The following is an 11652-nucleotide window of genomic DNA, read 5'->3' as shown; positions in this document are numbered from 1 at the left end:
ACATACATACAGCAATATCCATAATAACTCCCCATACATGACGTACTTACGCAAATTTCCTTTGATGAAAACATCCGAGGACATAGCTAGTTGTTTTCATGGGTAAATACAATAATTTTGAGAGAAAAGTGAGATGCAAAGGTCTGTATTTTTTTGTAGCCTATGGCAGCTGTACCATCTCTTGCAGTCTTCGTCTAAATTTTTCAAAGTCCCTTCTGATCTTGTGCCTTGTTCGGTCAGTTTCTGAAAATAGATCATCGGCATCAACCTCTTCGTCCTTATTCATACTTACAGAGGTGGATCTCTGCAATAAACCAGCTTTTGACAGGGCAGATAGTCGGCTGAAGTATCAAGCGATCTGCTGCTCTATTAACCAGTCTGTCCTATACAACATTTCTAGCCGGTGTCGTCTCGTAAACTCCAAATTTGGGAAGCCACATTAGAGGCGGTTGACATCGTACTAGTTTCCTCTCCTGTCCGGCACACTTCTAGGAAATACTATTTTGCTTTTTGCGTTTTCCAAAGGGCCCATCCAAAGCGGTCCACCTGGCTAGTAAGGGGTTGTTCGTCAGAATTTTTGCCCGAGGTCGACCTTGAATGTAGCCATCCCCTATAGATTGGTAAGCCTCCGTCTATTTCCTCTTGATCTCATCAAAGGCGGATATTTTTTTCCAGCTTCAATTTGTGTCTCTGCCTATGTTAAGGTGCCTTTGGAAGGCAGTAAATATGACTATAACGTTTTGATACATCCTTCCTCTTGACAAGAATATCTCGCTCTCTTGCTCTGTCTGTGACTGATTGAGTAGTTCTCGCGATGGCCCGGGTTCAGAGATCTGTGCACGTTGCTGATAACCACCCGCTTCTACGATGAGTTTGCTGAAGGTTTCTAGAGTGAGGATTGAGGGCTTTTTAGACGCTCGCTCACTTATGTAGCATCACTATGAGGACGCAATCTAATTGATACACATACACTACATAGGATCAATACCATCCGTTGGGCTGTTGCGGGAGGGAAAAATTTGTCATTTTTTTTTTGCGTGCGAATCAAGGGAAGACAAAGTTTTTATAACATTTGACAAGAATTTCATGGTACTCAATAGGGTGGTTACCTCGCCGCTCGTTGGCAATTATCGTCGGCCAGAGTCAAGACTTGCCAACCGGTGACTTCGCCCTCGAGTAAATTAATTTTCCAAATGTAATTGCGTTCGACATTAGGAGAACGCAACCCATAGTCCTATGGTGCTCAGTTGGGATTCCTGTGTTACTCAAGGCTGATCTTATGTGGTACTCATTTTCGTCGTCCGTTTGCATTTTCAACGCCATCTTGAATAGTCTATCTCATTTTGTCCATGTCACATTCCGATGCGCAAATGGCAATCGCTCACCTTGTGCCGAGTAGTTTAACTGGAAGAAGAGTAAAAGCGGTAATTTTTCCCGTTTGAAGTAAGCTTAACCGTTTTTTCAGACTTTTATAGCTAACTTTTATCCATTATCCAAGCCTGAGGGAAGTTTGCGTCACTTCTGGAACATTAGGAAAACTATTTCAAACGAGTTGTGTTCTTTCGGGAACAATAAAGCATTTCACGCCGATCTTTCCTTGGTGGCCATGTCACAGCAAAGTCACAGGAGGCAAGTTGAGTGGCGGTTTTTGCGGGCGATAAAGTCTTGTTCAGCTCCTAACATCATCGGCCTCTTTACTGTACAATATTTTCCACTTAGCCTTCAACTCCTCTGCAGACGTTTCCCTCTGGTTTAAACTTATTTACCTCAAACCGCGTAATAGGTACCCAACCATTTGTTCCCTGTTTCGTATAAGACCTGCGTTAGCACGAAAACCAAAGAAAACCTTCAATCTCCACCACGAACGTACTTCATAATCAACGACTTCGACTAGTAATAAATGTGGCGAGCGTGAGGAAATGCACATTTTCACTGCTGTGATCAAAGCACAATGATGTATCGTAATTAATACTTACGGTATCAAACCAGTGACTATGACAGGGTGAGCCTTAATTTTTCTGCGAGGTCGACGTGACTTTACATTAAAGGCGATTTTTTTTTTTACGGAACAAACTAGTGAGCATCATTGCACCGACTGAGAAAGTAAAAACTTGTAATTATCTCCCATGCGTTTGACCTGACAATAGCAGGCTTCATCCAGGAGTTTTACAAGTTGGGTGAAAAAGCTTGCTTAAGTAAATAACTAGTCTCTTTTCGATTGAAGTAAGTAGAAAGAATTCGCCAGGTGCGCCTGCGGCGTTGTAAATGCGTAACATTTTTCGGACGTACGTGATCTGTTTGAGGGTCACAGATTAAGTGGGAATATTTGACCTCTCAACACATTACATACTCGTCCATGTAACGTCTCCCTTTGTTTTCTCAATTTATGTTGTCGCAAACACAGTTTTTGGGAGTCACAAAACATAAAACTTATCGGGACCCAGTTTCATATTCTAATTGCAATAAATTATAAATAACAAGGGTTCTTTGAAACAATCAGTAGTGGAAAGAAAGTTTTAGATCTGCTAACTGAGGGTGTAACAAAATGTATGCAAACTCTCAGAAGAATCGGTTAAAAACCATCGCAGGAACAGCTTCTTACATTTTACCCATTTTGAAGCGATTTCCTTGGTGAAAACCAAGAAAAACCGGGGGGGGGTGGTCTATCCTCCCCCGGAAAGAACCAAAACAGAGACCAGTTTGTCTGTTTGAGTTTTGGGGTAGACCCCTTAAACTTGCAAAGTTTCATTGAAAGCGGTGAGATGGCATGTAGCACGACTGCCTGGTGATCTCGTGGACACACTCTTAAATTTTGGCCTCCAGATATTTCATTTCTAGTGTTCTGTGCATTGGAAGGAAAGTAAAATGCCCAAGAAACTACACTTGACATCAACGTTTCATGGTCTACGAAAAGTGTAACGCTACCACAACAGAAACAAAAGCCAGTCACCTACAAAATTTCAGAATGGCTTCTAAATTTTGCGAAGATATTTCTTATTAAAAGCTTTTAAAATAACCGTGTAAAATGCTGCGGGCTAATTGGTCGAGAGCAAAAAGAATAAAAACCAAAGGCTTTTCTTAATTTTCTCCTACAAGGCCTACACACCTTGAACGGGTCTTTTATTCTATGTTTTACTGCTATGTAAAGATTAGTCTCTATAGCACCCAAATGACTCAAAACATCGCGAAGTTGGTTAATCAAGAAGGGGTCGGTGGTTTGAAATATAGCTCACAGAAAGTTTTCCAAACAAACGCGGCAAGAATTAATCTCTTTAATTTCCTTTTTAGAGCAGAGCGGAGGAAGGGGGTTGGGGCGAGTAGGTTGGGGTAGGAAGGAGAATCCCTCACTACACTGATACTCATAGTTCAGGTAATAACAGAATAATTAGCATGATGTTAAACGTCCTTAGAAATTGTTCAAGGGGAAAATAAGAAGGGCACTTATCAAGAACACGTGACATGATCAATTTTTTTTCGTGCATGTGATCATTTATTTATGCTTCAAGTTTTTATGTTGAAATTAATGTAATTTTCGTCAAATGAAGGGATGAAAAACTCGTTTGGCTCCCATCATTTGGTATGATCTTTTGACGCTATAACTTTTGCTGCTTGGATTACTATTTGATACTGGAACTAATATTTGGCGTTAGCATACTAATCACCAGAACTTCATCGCCAGAATTTTTTTGATGATAAGACATCAAGTGACATGGGTTGTTACTTGTTACGATCAAAGAAATGCACTGTAAAGCATTGAGAAACAAAACAACCTTCCTGCGATCGTAGCGTCTGTTGATGTTTTATGCGCAGGAAAGCGTCAGTGGATCGCATGCAGACACTCCTACCAGATCCCGCCACCTTGCCGCCTTAACAATGAACAACAGTGCTATATGTTTTACTCTGTAACCTGGTTAAAACAAACTCTTGCGTGGTAAAAAACAAGAATATTTTGATTCCCTAAACAACATTTTGACAATGATCTGACTTAAAAACGATCAAATCACCATGCAAACATACATCATTTCAAACATTACAATGCGTAAGTGACTTGTTGAACCAGTTTCAAAATATTGCTGACGTATTTTTTCAACTTTATAGTAACAAAGTTCCTGACCTTGATAGGTTTTCCCATGGTTCTATTTAGATATCCATGTACTTTTTTCCAGTCTTTTAAGCACTCAGAAGTAGTACTGGAACTGACCAAAAGAAAAACTTTCCGTAAAGATTTTACATAAAAAATTTAGGATTCTGTTAACAAAACCTATAACAAAAGGCTTTGAGAGAAAACCCTGTAAGACTTAACTGGCTCGTTTTTTATGCTTAAACTACTGTTTTAACTTTCCTGATTTCACTTCACTTAAGAGCCCTAAGTCAATAATGTTTTCGTGCTAATTATATCGGCCGGATAAGATAATTTTTGTGCAGAAAAAAATATTCTCGGATACGTAACCAATACCTCCTTCCGAGAAGATCGGAAAAGAGAACGCAAAAAATTGAAATTAATATGCTTAATTGAAGATTTCCCTTCTTTAATTACGCAATGAAATAATCGATATAGTATTTTCAGTACTTTATCTATTTGTTTGTCCAGCTAAGTCTCTAGGGTCTGTTTACTTCAAGCTATTCTCATCTTCTTTCCTGTAACAAACGTAAAAAAAGAAAAACAATTATAAATAACTTAATCAACATTTCTTAAACAAAGCAAATACAGTTATACCAGGCGCAATATGTAGGCAAATGTACACTTATATCTTATTGGCAGAGTCAATTCGAAATTCTATATTTTACACCTAACTGGGAGAATAAATTGTTACTCTTTGAAAGGAACAACAATAAAAAAAAAAACGGCATGAAACTAGTCTTGATATTCAAGGTGACAAAGGATAACTGCCGGCGGTCAGCGACCAGTAAGTCATAGCCACCTTCACATCTAATTAACTTTAATTTATGAAATACCTGTTCTCACCGAGTCTTACCTCTGCTTGTCAAACTCGAGCCTCACATCATCATTTGCATGATCGAAGACAAAAATCAGTAACTGTTCTAATAGATAAAAACGGACGGAGTGAATCGGTAATTTGCTTGAAAATAACCACATCACGGGTCTTATCTTTGAAGGCGTTAATCCAGTGACGGAAATATGGAAACAATCAAATGACATCAGAGATAGGAGGTGGCTTGACTTTCAGTAATAATCAATAGTTATACTTGATAGTCCTTCATATTTCTTTTGAGGAGGGGAGAGAGGTGGGGGAAATGGACTGGACTACAGTTACGTTAAACCAGAAATGGTTTTTTTTTAGGTTAAATTTTTTTACGACTTATGGTTAAAATTTTACAATTTTTAGCTTAACGCTTTAATTTTTTTTGGCTGTTTCATGGCTGTTGATTAGCCCCATTGAAACCCCCCTAGAAGTATACGACGTCTTAAATCAGTGGTAAATAACTGTCATCAAAAAGGCTTTTACCGTGATTGTTTGCTATCATATGCAACTGACACCATAGATATTTCACAGGTTATGTACTATTTATTAGAATCTGAGGAGTTGAGTAAATTTTTTAAATGGGAGAGGATACCTCTCTAAGTATCAAGAGGGTCGCAAAGGGATGTTGCCATGGCTTTTACGGCTACCAGTTAATATCTTTCCATTTTTATCACCAGAAATGTTTTTTACCGTTAACTCTTTTGCCAATAACGGTTAAAATTTTGTCAATTTTGGCTAATTTTTTGGCCGTTTTATGGCTAACGGTTTACCTTATTAAGACCCTCTATCAATCACTGTTACCGCCAATTTGTGATTAGGAAAAATGACAACTGTGATCAAAAGTATTTAATGAGAGGGAGATATGGAGAGCGAATAAGCATTTACTCAAAAGATTTAAGAGCGAATTTTTTTTATCACCGCGTGGGAGGTGGCACATGATCGGAAAAATCACTATCCTCATATTTCGCTCAGAGATACCTTGGGGTAAGGCTATAAACGTGGTATAATTTTTTTGTTCAGAGCTGTTTTTATTTTCTAGAAAATCACCAAACACTGTATCGAGCCCCAACCGCCATAAAATGACCGAAATGAAGTCGACGAGTAGGGCAACAAAACCTTTATTCCTCAAAAGCGCAAAAGAAAGCAAGTCTTTCTGAATTTTACCTATTTGTATACGAGATATTAAAAAATGATTTGAATCTAATAACGGGCTTGTGGACATAACTATGAATTATTGGCGAATATTTGAAAATAGCCAAAATTTGATTGATTAAAAATTACATTTTGGAGCAGTTTTTCAATAAAAATTTTTCCTACCTGGTATAACTCGGAATCACTTGAGATGAGCATTTTTACAAAGTGGAAAGAATGTTCTTTCCATGGATATAAAAATTAATTTGGGGCTCTTAATTACTGCGAAGAAGTAGCCCGGTCTATTTCGTGCAAATCGCAATGCCGCCATGTAAACAACCGCAGATAATCCAATTAGGCTTTTTATTATCGAAGCCATAATTTCAACTAAATCTTATCGCTTTGACCTATACTAGATTGTAAACTGGATTTCTTAGGCTCACCTGGCGAAAAACACCTTTCTAAGATTGGTTCCTTGCCTCAATCTTGTTATAAAGAGACTTGACAACAGCTTCGATAGTACAGCACTACAGGCGGTGTATACCAAATCACAGTGAAAACATCTCACGAAGGTTCCTGCCGGAAACATCGCATTGCTGGACAGTTATAACCATATTTCAGCTTGGAACACTCACATTTTACAAGTCTTCCTTTCACAATAAGAATGGAAGTTTGTTTTTTATAGAACGAGCCGGAGTATCCTGACAGATGAAATGAATCATTGACGTTCGTTTTTTGCGATGGTGTCACGCAATAACATGTCACTCGAAAGGAGGCTCGGTTACCAATACGCTCTTATTTTCTTTCCTTCTTATCCCCTATTTTTTATTTCCGGGAAAAAGTTTTAAATCCAGAATTTAAAATTACCGTTGTTTGCATTTTTTAAGCGCGATACCACTCATGCGTCACCCTAGACTGCTAAATGAATTAGGTATATGTTACTACAGCATAGAGGAAATTTCACTGCATTAATTTTTAACGACGTAAAAAAATGTGTTATCCTATTTTGTAAATTGTGACGGCTTGCAGGGTAGACAGGTGCAGGAGTGGAAAAATTAAATTGGGAGTAGCTTTCTAAAATACTCAGCGCTAAAAAAATAAATTAGATTAGGCACAGTTTCTAACCATACAACGAGCGTCGCGCCATAAATTTTCCAAAACAAACTAAAATGGTGTTTACGTTTGGCCGCCGATTTTTTTAAGAGGTGAGCGTACCAAATGGAAATCAATTGCTCCTTTCAAAGATTAGTTGGGAGATGCTGCTCCCAAGATAAGGGAAGTCGTGTTGCAGGAAAAGCTTCTCTTATAGTCCCTCTGCGCTTATGTGAGAAAGACATCTCAGCACACAAACAGGCTGTGGGCGTGAATGATGTTGAATCGGAAGTCGATCTCATTTTAGCACGGGCATCGATATTCACGTTGCCTTCCAATATTTCGGTATCTCGATATCTCCGTTCATTGTAAGCAGCCTTACGTGAGCAAGATCGAAGCCCTTTGCTTTAGCTGTACCTGTCAGCAGTGACGAACTACATGTAGCTTGAATATTGGTTTCATTGACCAGGAAAACACCTAAAGTATATGACACTGTATTCTTTTCCTTTCTTTCTTTCTTTCTTTTTTTTTTTTTTTTATAAAACCCATTCAGTTAGCTGGTATGGAGGAACTTCCTGATTTCTTGAATCTCCGAGGGTACGCCGCCTCTGTCTTGTCGAGAATTCGGGATCTCAAAGAATGGCCGATTAATTGTTTGATTAAGGGACGGGAAACAACTTTTTCCGAGTTCGAGTTGAGAAAACTGTCAAGTTTCTAGCGATGGCCATTATCATCGTAGCAATCAAGGTACAAAATCGAAAGGTTTAAATTGATGAGCCCGCTATCGTAAGGAAAATTAAAAAAACAACAACAACAACAACAAAAACAAAAAACAGAGATTGTGTAAGTCCAAAGCTTTAAAAAATGTAATTGTAATGATCTACAGTCAGGCGATATCGAATAACACGTAATGTTTCGCGGCCTGATACAAACGGCCGACTTTGTGACTCGAAGATTTACGTTTTTAGTGAAGTTTAACGTTCAAAGTGCTTAGATAAAGCACGAAATTGTTAGTCTGTTGTTCTGTTTACATAGTCGGTAGAATTTTTCCAGTGTCATTAGAAAAGAACGCCTCACCGTGGAACCTGTCTGCCTGCCACTGAAGGTCATGGTAGACCTTATCGATCCACTAGGGACACGTAGGTAATGTATATAATCACGGAGCACTAGACAATTAACTTCCAATTAGTTGTTTTAGTTAACTGGGAAGTTCGTCATTTGAGAGGTTACGCAAGACGTTTGTTTTTCCCGCGAACGTCAAAAATTCAATTTCTGTCGTCTGTCTCTAGGCGTGTGTACACGGAATTAAGTAGGTTTGATTTATTTTATTTTATTTTTTGTGCAGGATTTTTGTGCAGGATTTTTTTTTTGCGTTTGCCGTTTGCCGTTAAACGTCATGCTTAAAGTGCCTATTGATAAATAGAATCTTTGCAAGCGCGTAGTCGTGGAAATAGAGTCGATAACAACGCATGTATAGTCACTACCAGGGGGTGACTAAATTTACGAAAACGTCAAAAAGTAGTTTTTCAGAATGGCACTGATTCAAAACACTCAAAAGAGATCTACAGCGTTTTTTAAGTGAATTCGCGCAGGTTTTTGTTTAAAACATAACACTGACTAAGAAATAAATGTTAGTTGGCCCTGCACTCGGTACAGCGATGTCTGCAGACGAATGCCTGTCTGGGTGTCCTGTGCACGTTTAGCGTGATTGCGTGACAAACATGAGTGATGACACACGACTTCGTTGGTGAACATCGTTGTGCCATTTGGGGAGCCAAACGTTTCTTAACTGAAACTGTAAGCAATCAAAGCATCTTGGTTTATCGTGCTAAAAAGACTTTTGTATATACTGGAGTTGTATGGAAGCAGAAATAAGTCAAGAGTTGCGATGGTTTGCGATGATTTATGAACAGCTCCGAGTATTGTAAATGGTCAAGCCGGACGTTGTAAACACTTTTCAAGTGAACATGGCGATTTGAAACAAAAATAATGGAAACATCACTCCTTAATCACTGGTTTCAGAAGGAAAGGGTAACATATTGAGTTTCTGATAAAGCACAGCTCAAAGCGGTAAGATTTTGAAGAAATTATGGCTTCGATAATAAAAGAATAATTGGATTATCTGCGGTTGTTTACACGGCGGCGTTGCGATTTGCACGAAATAGATCGGGCTATTTCTTCGCAGTAATTAAGAGCCCCAAATTAATTTTTATATCCTTGAAAAGAACATCGTTTCCAATTTTCAGAAATGCTCATCTCAAGTTATTCCGAGTTATACCGAGTAGGAAAAATTTTTATTGAAAAACTGCTCCAAAATGAAATTTTTAATCAATCAAATTTTGGCGATTTTCAAATATTCGCCAATAATTCATAGTTGTGTCAATAATCCCGTTATTAGATTCAAATCCTTTGTTAATACCTCGTATACAATTAGATAATATTCGGAAAGACTTGCTTTCTTTTGCGCTTTTGAAGAATAACGTTTTTGTTGCCCTACTCGTCGGCTTCATTTCGGCCACTGTTATGGCGGTTGGGGCTCGATATAGTGTTTGGTGATTTTCTTGAAAATAAAAAACAGTTCTAAACAAAAAAATTATACCACGTTTATAGACTTACCCTAAGGTATCTTTGAGCGAAGTATGAAGGTAGAGCTTTTTCTAGGCATGTGCCACATTTTTTTGATTTCACGCGGTCTCCAGAAAAATTCTCTCTTAAGTGTTCTAACTCAAACGAATGAATTTCGGTTTTGTACGTCACAAATTTATAACCAATGACGGAGTTGAACATGTAAAAATAACTTATTTCAATCTATTTTAACAGGAAACGTCCGACTTCTGTGTTCATCTCTTTCGAAGATTGGAATTTCATTACAAGATCGATACCAGTAGAACTAAAGCTTCTTCCTTTAAAAGGTAAGCTATCTATGCGCGATAATCAACTTTTCAGGAACTGATATGGAAAATCGATCAACAGTTTACTCCGCAGTGAATCTATTTCGGTTTTGCACGTCACACTTTTATAACTACAGATCGACCATATTTGGTTCCACATACTATTCTTTACAACGTGATCAATTCTCGTAACTTAACATCGAGTTACAAAACGCCTGACGCTTTCATGAATAAATCGTTTGCTTTTTCTCGAGATGTGAGCTCGAGCTGCCTCTACTGACATCAGTAAAGGACATTCTGCATGATAAATATGTCATAATATTGGATTGATTTTAGTCTTTGATCACGTGATTGTGGAAACCATCAGTGCCTCAAATTAAACAATGGTTAACCATCTTAGCTAACGAGATTGAAATATATTGTATAAAACCTTAACGGTTTGAAGAAAGCCATTTGACGGTGGAGATATGAAGCATCCGATAAACGGAAAAGTACAATTATACTATGTATGCAATAACATTGAATTTAAGAAAGTTTTAGTTCTTCTGAGAATTTTAAAACATCTCTCCTCGTGAGCGCGCAGTGTCATGACTCATCTTCTTATGCGAGACTCTTATGCGCTTATACAGACAAAAAAAAAAGATTTGTGCTCGTATGTCCGTCTATTGCGTCCTATTTAGGTCAAAATTTTCAACAGTTAGTGGTTATATGATAAACTGCTTATTGACTGAGTTTGGTTGAGCCGGACGCGAAAATATTTGGCTCTCGGTCATCAAGCAAGGACCTCGCTGCGCTCCTACCACTCAATCAATAAGTACACAGTACTTCGGTTTTGTACGTCACAATTTTATCACCCATTGTAATTGAACATGAAAAATGAAAAGTTTTATTCTATTTTTAATGCGGAACGTCAAGCTTAAGTGTTGAGTCTTTAAAAAGTTTGATTTACATCACAAGATTGATCACAGTACAACCTAAGTTTCTTTCTTTAAACGGTAACCTATCTTTGCGTGACAATCGACTCCTTGTCTTTGTGAACTTTTCATTTTCCAGCGGAGGTGATTTGCATGACCGTGGCCAAAATTGCTAAAAAAAAAAAAACTGAGTGACTATATTTCGGTTTAGCACGTCACACTTTTCTGACTAATGATGGATTTTAGCGTCCAAAACGTCAGGCTTCAGTGTTCATCCCTCTTGGAACGGTTGGATTTGCTTGAAGAGATCGATGAGATCGAGAGTACAACTAAAGCTTCTGTCTTTAAACAGTAAGCTATCCGTGGTGAAAATTGACTCATTGTATTCATGGACTTTTCATTTTCTTGTGGGTGTGATTCATAAATTAATGGTTTGTTTTTTCTCGAGACGTGAGCCTGATGTCAGACTCTGCTGACATCAGTAAAGGACATTCTGCATAATAACTATGCCTTGATATAGGATTGAGTTAAGTTTTTGATCACGTGATTGCGGAAACCGTTATTTTCTCAAATTAAACAATGCTGAGCAATCTTAGCTAATGAGGCTAAAATATATTGCATAAAACCCTTACGGTTTGA

The 11652-nt window shown here is 38.1% G+C and overlaps 1 long non-coding RNA gene across 2 annotated transcripts; it reads right to left on the bottom strand.

The window, feature by feature from the left end:
* Nucleotides 1-703: 703 nt before the first annotated feature.
* On the bottom strand, nt 704-7047 carry LOC149036620 (uncharacterized). 2 transcript variants are annotated; one of them, XR_016181671.1, is made up of 4 exons: nt 6560-7047; nt 4977-5043; nt 4115-4638; nt 704-1818 (listed from the first exon to the last, which is right to left on the bottom strand). It is a non-coding gene; the product is annotated as an uncharacterized LOC149036620 (long non-coding RNA). The 2 variants fall into 2 exon arrangements; XR_016181670.1 differs by lacking the exon at nt 704-1818 and having other exon boundaries at nt 3468-4638.
* Nucleotides 7048-11652: the final 4605 nt, after the last annotated feature.

Source organism: Pocillopora damicornis, chromosome 12 (genome assembly GCF_964200805.1).
Source record: "Pocillopora damicornis chromosome 12, jaPocDami1.2, whole genome shotgun sequence".
Lineage (NCBI taxonomy): Eukaryota > Metazoa > Cnidaria > Anthozoa > Scleractinia > Pocilloporidae > Pocillopora > Pocillopora damicornis.
The sequence above is the reverse complement of the archived record's forward strand: the minus strand, read 5'-3'. Positions and strand labels throughout refer to the sequence as shown.